Here is a 10,190-nt window from a genome sequence, read left to right on the forward strand (position 1 = left end):
AAGCTCGAGCTTAAAAATTACTATTGGTAATTTATAAAAATTAATAAAACTAATAATTGATTTTTACTTTATTTTTTATTTTAACCAAGTTAAAATGTTTAACATACATTAAATTGCAACATCCATTTTTACTCTTGATCCACCAAGCCCGGAGGGATCAAATATTTTTTCACTCTATGCTAGTTCGCATATCACAATATTTGATCCCTCTCGGGGCTTAGTAGATCTAGAGTAAAGATGGATCTATGCTGGTTTAATTCCCCCATTTAAACAGGCTACATTCCATGTGAATACCATGGGTCAATACCATGTGGCATTTTTATTTTTATTAATACTAATATTAGGGTTAATAATGTTTTTTGCATGGTATTAATAATAATCTAGCCCATGGTATTTGGCCCATAGTATATTGCCCAGAGGTTTCACCTAAATATAATGCAATTTTTTTAGTGTTCCTAAATATAAGGTGACTTATGGAGTAAATATACATAAAAAAAAAAAAAAATATTTGTTTACCATACCTCTCATTTATTTATATTTTTATTAATTTACCATACCTCTTTTACAAATATTTTATTTGGCCCATAGGATTCACTTAAATAAAACCTCTTTTTTGAGCCTTCATAAGTAGAAAGAGGGTTATAGACTAAATATAAAAAGAGGTTTTAGTTATTTACCATACCTCCACTTTATTTATATTTTTATTTGTTTACACCCTTGCATGTACATAAGGTGACTTATGGAGTAAATATAAAAAATGTTTTATTTATTTACCATACCTCTCATTTATTTATATTTTTAATAATTTACCATACCTCTTTTATAAATATGGTATTTGGCCCATAGGATTCACTTAAATAAAACCTATTCTTGAAAATTAGGGCGAATGGAAGGTTGTAACTCCTAATTTCAAGGGCTAAATTTACCTTTTTTACCCTCTCCCTTAAAATAAGGTGGGCTACTTGAGGCTATTTGTAAAAATGTATTATGATACAAAATATTCGCCCACTAAAAATTTAAAACCCCTTAATTTCGCCAAAGGGCGAACATTCGCCCCTAAAATTTTCCATGAGAATTTCCCTCACCTAGAGACCGCATATCTCATGAAGCCAAAGAAGAACACCGCGGTGCGGGTTATCGAATTGGAGCCATGAAAGTGGTTGCACGGAGTGGAAGAGGAAGGGCTATTAAACCTGCTCTGGGTGTCGCATTTCCATTGTGCCCCAATAACAATATTCGTCATCAGGGAGTTTCTCTGCCTGGTGCATGGTGGGCGTTTGTGACTGGAGGAGCCCATCACCATTATGGACCACTTAATCCACCGCATTACCCGGCTCCGATGAAAAGTAGAGGAACCCACAGACATATCGAAGGGGAAGAACAGTGACTTGGCCATCGCGAAGGCCATGAAGAATAAATACAAACTAGAGAAGAAGAAAAGGGGCTACGCCATATCCAACATCAACAACAAAGCAGTTAAGGTAGCGACCCAGGTATTGGCGAGAATGGTTATGTGCAAGTGCCACATGGACAAGGTACCCACGCCGCTAGTGGCACTCGTTGATTAATGCATGGAGGGGATCGAGTTCAACTGGTCCAAGTTCCTATGCAAGGAGTTCCTAGAAAATTTCCACAAGTCCCAGGAACAAGGAAAAACATCCCACTATGCATGGCTTCCATTTTCCATAATGTTCGTGGCAGGGGAATTGCTGGAGGACAGTCATTTCCCCATAATTGACAAAGATTTTCTAGAAGCCACAAAGTACGCTTCCCTCTAGGCCACGAAGGACACAAACCAGATCCGCGACAACAAGATATTCTGGGTGTTCATGGAAATGAACCTCATAATGGGGATTAACTGCAAGTCGTATCACCCACTGTTTACAATAGCTTGCAAATTTTTGCAAAGTTTAAAGTGGACCTCAACAGCACATACATCAGAGCATGCAAGGACCTGGCTAAGAAATGGAGCGAGCTACCCTTCATAGCCACAGATAATGTAATTTTCGATGTACTGGAGACATGGCCGCTAGAGTGGCGTGCCCCAGACATTGTGGCAATGGAGATTTCTATGGAACAAAAGAAGAAAAAGGAGGCCAAATTGCGCATTGCACAGTTGGCAGAGAAAAGAAGGCAAGAAGCAGTGGCAGCGAAAGCGCAGGAGGGGCGGGATGCTGTGCAGATAGCAGCAGAACAGAAAAAGGTCGCAGTAGTAGTAGCAGCACAAGAGGTAGCTGAGAAGGTGTGCGAGGGCCAAAATTCACCTTTGCATGGGCAAGAAACAAAGGAAGAAGAGGGTGGTGTGGACACACAAACCGTATCAACACAACTAAAGCACCAACGCCTGATCGAGTGAATGAGGCCATGCAAGAAGGTCAAGGCATCAAAGTTGTGTATCGACCCAATCACCCTTACTTAGGGTGATCTGCATGAGTTTGGTGAGATGGTGTGTGACGTCACCTCTGAGGCCCTCCAAAGCTTCATGCAAGAGAACGAGATTGTTTTGGGGGCTCTGAGAGCGCAGCTTCAGGAGTTGAAAGTGCACACTCCTCAGGTTGGTACTCTCTTGACCAGCCTCGCAGTAGGGACAACTACAGTAGAACAAATGCAGCGTGCTCAGACAACGAACACCATCGTGATGCCAGAAGGGGCATTAGTGACAACAAATGAGGCGGACATGCCTACAATTATCACACTGAAAGCTATCGGCATCAACATGGCTACACTCCTACGGGAGACGTTATATGTTTTGCAGGATGTAATTACTATAGAATTGCGGGCTTGGCAGAGCCGCGTGCTGTAAGTGCTGAGCGAGAAAAAGATCAACATGGAGTTGTTGAGCTTGCAACACGACAAAGTGTTGTCGCAGAATAGGTAGATGGTATAGGCACTGAAAGAAGCCTGTCAAATGGTCCCTGAGCTAGCCATCCCAACTGATGCACCAGCAGAGGTGCACATCCACAGACTAGCATAAGGGTACGTGAGGCACGAGAAGAAATGACTAAGTTTCAGTTGGATTTGAACCTTCAGATAGTAGAGCTGCAGTTGAAGGTGCAGCCTTCCACCCCTCCAGAAGTAAGAGAACACCACACCAACACTATTACATTAGGACTGGAATAGATCGACAGTGCAGTAAGGGACTGCACCAAAATGTTGGAGGAGTCATTTGAGGTCCTCACGAATCTGCATGAATAGTACCCCAACATCCAGTGCTTATAGACAGAGGCATGTGAGATCCAACAATAGTAAGACAACATTCAAGGGACCACATAGATGGTGGCCCTCACTCAGATCCTCACGTGAATAAAACAAGCCAAAGCACTGAAAGGGCAAGTGAACATAGCACGGAAAAAAGAAGTAATCCTCGAGGCCCGTGTTCAACCTTGGATTGACGAGGCCTTCACCATTATAGCAACAATTGAAGGAAAGATCGCAGAAATGCAGGGGATGCAAGAATAGATGCAGGGAAGCAGTTCTGACACCGCGGTCTTGGAACAACGTTACAAGAGATTCAGTAGGTAGACACTCAGTGCATTGCCAACCTTGTAGTGGTTCGAGTAGAGTTGGAGGGACTCCATGCGAAGATCTCTGCATTGACAGAGTGACTCGAGGGCAAGTCACAATTTTTGTGTTGGAGGCCTGTAGGGCATGGAATCCCCCCAAGGCATGTTTTGGGTCTTAAAGGCCAAGTTTTGACCAAATTCCATTGTAAATACTCCGCAAATTGTGGGCGTGGAGCGCAAATACATACTATGTCACTGTGTGCGTAGACCCCTGCAGCTTAGTGCGCAGGGCAGGTTGAGTTTGTAACCGTTAGAAGAACTAATAAAGAGAAGTTTTATCATATTTCTATGTATTTTTTCCTATTTTATGTATATTGGGTATAAATTGCAAGTTTCATGTTTATTCGTTGTGCAAACTCATATGAATGCGTTATATAAATAAATATAACGTAAGTCATCTATTTACGTGAAGATAACCAACTGGTGCAAGGAATATAAGTAAGATATCAGGTCCGACTTAGGGAAATAGTGCAGAGCGTTGCTACAACAGTGTGGAAGCCTCCTAGCCCCTGGCTAGGGCTGCACGAAGGTAGGTATATCAGGGCACGAGGGACAAGGAAGTGCACGAAGTAACCTGCATGAAGGGACTAACGGTTGGACCCAATCAAACCTCTTAGACATCTCAAGGGTGTAGAAACCTGGTTCCAGCAACCCCCCATACTACTTTGGGGGAGACCTCAGTCCACGCTCCGCGAATTGTTGCCAAAAGGGCCAGTAGTATAGGGATTTATTTGGCTATTTAACTCCAAAGCTAGGTAAGGCCCCAAAAAGACAACACACTGCCTTGGCACCTATTTTAAGTTGTACAAGCTATTCTTCAACCTACACACTATTTTCTCCTTCCCTTTTACCTCATATCCTTGTGGCTAGTGCATATATATATCTTCCTCCAAATCCCCATGGATAAAGGTTGTCTTTATATCTAACTACTCAAGATAAAAATCTTCAGCTACTACTAGGCTTAAAATAGTTCTAATTGAAGTCATTTTAACAATAAGAGAAAATATGTCATTAAAGTCTATACCCTTTTTCTGTGCAAACCCCTTTACCACGAGTCTAGCTTTATACTTTTTTCTACCTCCATCTTCTTTCTTCAACCTGTAAACCCATTTATTCTACAATGTTGTTTTACCTGCAGGCAACCTAAGTCCCAAGTCTGGTTATGTGTTACGGAGTACATCTCTTCTTTCATGGCTTTCTCCCACTTATTCTTGGTTTCTACTTGCACTGCTTCTTCATAACATTCTTGTTCACCAGAATCAGTCAACAATACATAATATAATGAAGGAGAGTATTGTTCAAGGGGTCTACTTAACCTGGTAGATCTTATAACACCACTTTTAGGTGTTTGAGGTGTTTGTTGTTGTTGTTTTGGTTCTTGATCATTATGATTTTCAAGCACCATCACTTTTTCTATGATCTCATCAAGCACTGTGTATTCTTTGTTTTCTTTTTCTTGTTTCTTTTCTTGCGGCTAATACTTATACAAAACCTTTTCATGGAATATGAAATCTCTACTTCTAATGATTTTGTGTTTTTCATAATCATAAAATAGATAACCAAAATCATTAGTACCATATCCAATAAAATTACATTTCTTTGATTTTTCCTCAAGCTTTGTTCTATTTTCTTTATTAATGTGGACAAAGGCTTCACAATCAAAAGTATTTAAAAATGAGTAGTTTATCATTTTACCTGTCCATGCCTCCTCTAGAATACCACCATCCATGAAACTTGAAGGCCCTTTGTTTATTAGATAAACAATAGTATCTACAATATCTACCCAAAATTGTAAAGGAAATCTTGCATGCAATCTCATGCACCTTGCATGCTCCATGATTGTCCTGTTCATCCTTTCTAACACACCATTTTCTTGTGGTGTTCATGGAATTGTATTCTCTCTGCAAATTCCATTCTCTGAATAATACCTATCAAACTCTTTACTACAATATTCACCTCCATTGTCTGATCTCAGACACTTCAACCTTTTACCTGTCTCATTATCAACCAAAGATTTCCATTTCTTGTAAGTATCAAATACATAATATTTATTTCGAATACAATAAATATAAGTTTTCTTGGTTCCATCATCAATAAAAGTAACATAATAATGAGAGCCATTAAGAGATGATACCTGATCAGGTCCCCATACATCTGTATTCACAAGCTCTAATTTTTCACTCTTATTTTCTTTCCCAACTCTGAGGAATCTGACTCTCTTTTGTTTTCCATAAACACAATTCTCACATAATTTTAAATCAACATGCTTCAAACCTGGTAACAAATTTCTTAAGTGAAGAATATGCATCCCCTTCTCACTCATGTGCCCAAGTCTATTGTTATAGACATTTTTGTGCCTTACAGCATGGAGCATGAAATGTCCATAATCTAAGGGATCCAAAGTCCCTAAACATGTTGTTCCTACCCCTAGAGGAACAAGGCTAACTAACCACAGCAATTCACAGAATTTCTCCACCTGAAACTGCTCAAAAACAAGTCAATTCAGGATCATGTCGACTGCTCCATTGACCATCTGTGCTGAATGTCAGTGGCTCCACTATCTACCTGCATTGAATGTCAACTCCAACACTAGCTACCTGCGCTGAGCGAGTTTGGACAAGTGGCAGACTCATTCCTCAAGGTGTCAATGCTCAGGAAGCTTCCAAAATGACACTTGCCTCAGGGAATTCGACTGGTGATGAGTAAGAGGTTCCAAATCTCCAAGTGGAAGCAAGAACCTCCAAGTGGACTCAAGAACTGGGAGAGGGAGAGGACACTAGTCAGATCTCAAGCTGACTCATCCTCTCTCCAAAATAACTATATATAGATCTCTCCTCCATGAGATCTAGGAGGCTGGAATTTTGTTATTGCAAAGAATTGCTGTTGGTTTGAGATTGGAATCATTGGGTGCTTAATGCTTTGAAGGGAGGTGAAGATAGGAATTCCATTCTGCTGGGAAGGAGATGCTGGATTGGAGCCCTCTGGGTTGTATCTCTTCCTGAACCTTGTTATTTATCAATAAATCTATCTTGGTTTTCTCCTATATACTGGTGTATTTATATGATTGCATTAGTGTATTTGATTTACTTCTAATCCTGAATCGTTTATGAATATGAATATCTACCTTTGTGGTGTGTTCTTCTCTTGTCGCAAGTAGATGTTCTCTTGTCGCAAGTAGTTGTTCTCTTGTGATCTCGCAGGAATCAAGTAGATGTTCTCTTGGGCGAGCGAGGAGGCAAGTAGTTGTGAACACCCAAAGAGAAGAGGATCTAGATCGAGGGACAAACGGAAGACACCGGTAAGTCTATTGATCTCCCCTCTTTCACATTTCATAAAGGAAGAAACCAGAATAGCTGTCTTTGTTTGTTGCTAAGGCACTGTCACACCTTAGGTGGATAGGATCGTCCTGAATAGGCATTTTTCCCCACAACAAATTGGCGACTCCACTGGGGAGATCTGTTTTAGTAATTTTATTTGTGTTTACATCATTGTTTGTTTCATAGACTCAACAACAACAATCGTACTGCTTCTGCAAAGTAGACTGTTGCTGCCTTGATCCTTCACTGGATTTTGTTTATGATCTGAACAATGGACTCACAAATGACTTGATGATCCTTTGTGATAGATCTTAGTACCCTCTCAAAGCATCCCTTTGATTATACCTTGCCGGTGTTTCTGATTTGGCCTGAAACAGTTGATTTTTGAACATTTTGTGACCCAGAACCCAGGATAAACGAGAGTTTCTCCTTCAGCGCAACTGCTATGAAGGCAGTCTGCATTTCAACGCAGGTCCCATGAAGGCTACCTGCGCTGAATGTCAAACCCACAGTGTTAAGGTTGCGCTGAACCAGTTTGGCCTTGTGCAGCTGGGGTTCTCTGCTATCTGTTGCCCTATTTTGATCTCTGTTTTTGCAGCCTTTAACCAGCATAGGTACCAGTCTGATAACCCCTTTTCTTTGCTTGAATTCTACCTCCTTTTGTACAAAAAGATTGTAAGTGTTTTTATGTGTTTGTGGCATCATTTACAGTTTTCCTTTGCATGAGTGAAATAATCATCCTGTAGGACTTGATTCAGATCTGATTGATTGTGATCTTAGGAGAGAGTTCATTGGCTGTTTACAGTTGATTATACATTTTCTTTTGCTTATTGGTTTGAGTTTGTCTCTTTTAAGTGTCGAAACAAGTATTCATTTCGAAAGTCGCAAAGTGTCGTAATCTCTTCTACCCTTGTTGATTTCGAAAAAGTAAACTTGTTTGTACTTGTCATTTAAAAGCGAATTCAAAGTTGTACAAAAAGCTTTCTTTGTAGGCATTAATACTAAGAAAGCGGAAAACAAACACCTGCATTGTGCATTTTCATTTTGATAAGTTTGCATGCTTGATTTAGGAAAGAGTGCATTAGAGTGTGCTGATTGCTCTTTGAGAAAAGATGGTGTCTTTCTTTTCCCTTAGTAGCTAGGATTTTCAAAGTTGAAAAGATTATAAAGCTTGCTTATCATCTTAGACTGCATTTAGGAATTGTACCATATATCTTGTGGTGATCCTGAAAGACAAACTTCTAAAAATATCAACTTAAAATAAACTGAATGAACCTAACAACGCTTTGCAACATAACACACAACATGGAGGTCTAGGCTAGAGACGTGTTCCGGCGTCGTTAAGCCTAGTGACTGTCGATCTCGTGGAAGGTGGGTGATTCCTCCTGAGGGACGATAGCGCTAGTACGGATTGTGCTCCCACGTACCGTCCCGTATATATTGGGAGACCCCTATAGGCATATATCCTTTATCCTTAGGAAGCCATGTCGGCCGCCCTACTGATCGCAATGCAATGAACACAGCATTCACGAAGATTGACCGCTCGTACCTTAAAAAGTATTCTGCGGTTTTGCGAAAAGTTTGGCACATCCTCTGCCTAGAACTCCAGAGCAGTTCCTTTTGGCCTTTTTCAGACTCTATAACAAAAAAAGTCCATCCGAGCATTTTTCACTTCGGGCTCGTTAAAACATCGAAGGAGACTAGAGTCATCTTTAGCTTTTTCTCGACTCTTTAAAAGTGAAAAAGCAAGTTGTGTCTAAAGCGTCGTTAACAATTTATTTTAAATGGAACAATCACCCTTTATTCCCGCGTTGATCCTTAGGTTGAAAGGATGGAGCACACCAACCAAGGAATTCCCCTTGGTGGAAATCCTAGTCCCTTCTCCTCTTGGGGAGATGTTGGTGCACCCCACATGGCCACATTGTCGCTTCCAGGACTGACAATTGGCCTACCAGTTTGGCTCTTTTCAACCAATGTTGTTCAGAATACCACAATTCCTGAACAGTCGAGTCAACAGTTAGATCAGACAAGAGTTTCCCACCAGCCTTCCACTTCATCTTCCTGTCCTCCTTCCTCTTCGCTTGACGGAACTGGTCGAACAAAAAACCGGGTTCCTAAGGAAAAGAAGGAGAAGAAGAAGAAAGAAAAGAAGAAGAAGGAGCCCAAGGCGACTGGGGGAAAACAAGTGTCATCTGACAAAAATCCACACACCGCACTCGCAAGGCCTAAATCGCCATGCGTCATATGCAAGGGGTACCATTTCCATAGAGATTGTCCCTGTATTCCCCGAATACTAAGGGACTGGTCCCCCCGTTTGCACAATTCGGTAGCATCGACCTCTGATAGCCATGTCGACTGCTCATCGTCAACTAGTGGGAGTGAAGCCCCAGGACAGAGTGGGAAAGCTAAATTTCCCTGCAGACTGTGTGAAGGCGATCACGCCATCCATCGTTGTCCCTTCTTAGACGAGGCAAAAAGAGTTCTGGAAGATCGCCCGATTTTACGAGCGCATCTTCCTCCTAGATATCAAAGACTCCTGCCAAGTCCCTCGCTAGTTGAGAACCCGGCTGACCTGCCCAGGTGGTCAGCCGAAGCACCTGTCATTGAAGATGAATCGTCTGAATCCATACCTGACGAAAGTCTAAAGGTTGAAACGGCAGTTGATCCGATTTTGACTTCAGAGGCTCTATCTTCGAATGACACCATCACAGAAGAGAATAAAGATGATACCGTCCAAATTCTCTTCATCAGCACTTACTCTGATGATCAAGGGGGCAATGCCACCATTCCTTTATCGCAGGAAGGAAGTTCATCAGAGCGATATCCGGCCGTATACTCAGTCCCACCACCAAGCAACCTGGTTGTGTCCTTCGACTTGAACCAACTAGGCAGACCCTGCTTGCCAGCTAGCATACCATTCAGAATTATTGTCCAAATATACAGAATGGTAATGGTTGGTACAGTTATTTATGAAGGGGCATCTGTGAGTATCCTTTCCTCTATTGCTTGGAAAGCGCTTGGTTCGCCTGCGCTTTTGCCTGAAATGAGAAATCTATCAGGCTTTGATAAAGGAACCAGTCGACCTTTAGGGATCCTCCCCAATGTGCCCATAACATTGAAAGGGAAGACCGTTCAAATGAATGTGATGGTCGTTCAAGGACCCTTGGATTATAACCTACTCCTTGGATGAGACTATATATATTGCATGGGAGCCATCGTCTCATCACTCTTTAGAGTAATGTGTTTTCCGCATGAAGGAAGAATGGTCAAGCTCGTGGACCAACTTTCATTCCCCGGATCACGCATCGCA

This window comes from Pinus tabuliformis, chromosome 1_1 (assembly GCF_031772625.1).
Source record: "Pinus tabuliformis cultivar Carrire ecotype Pingquan chromosome 1_1, CPIR1, whole genome shotgun sequence".
NCBI lineage: Eukaryota > Viridiplantae > Streptophyta > Pinopsida > Pinales > Pinaceae > Pinus > Pinus tabuliformis.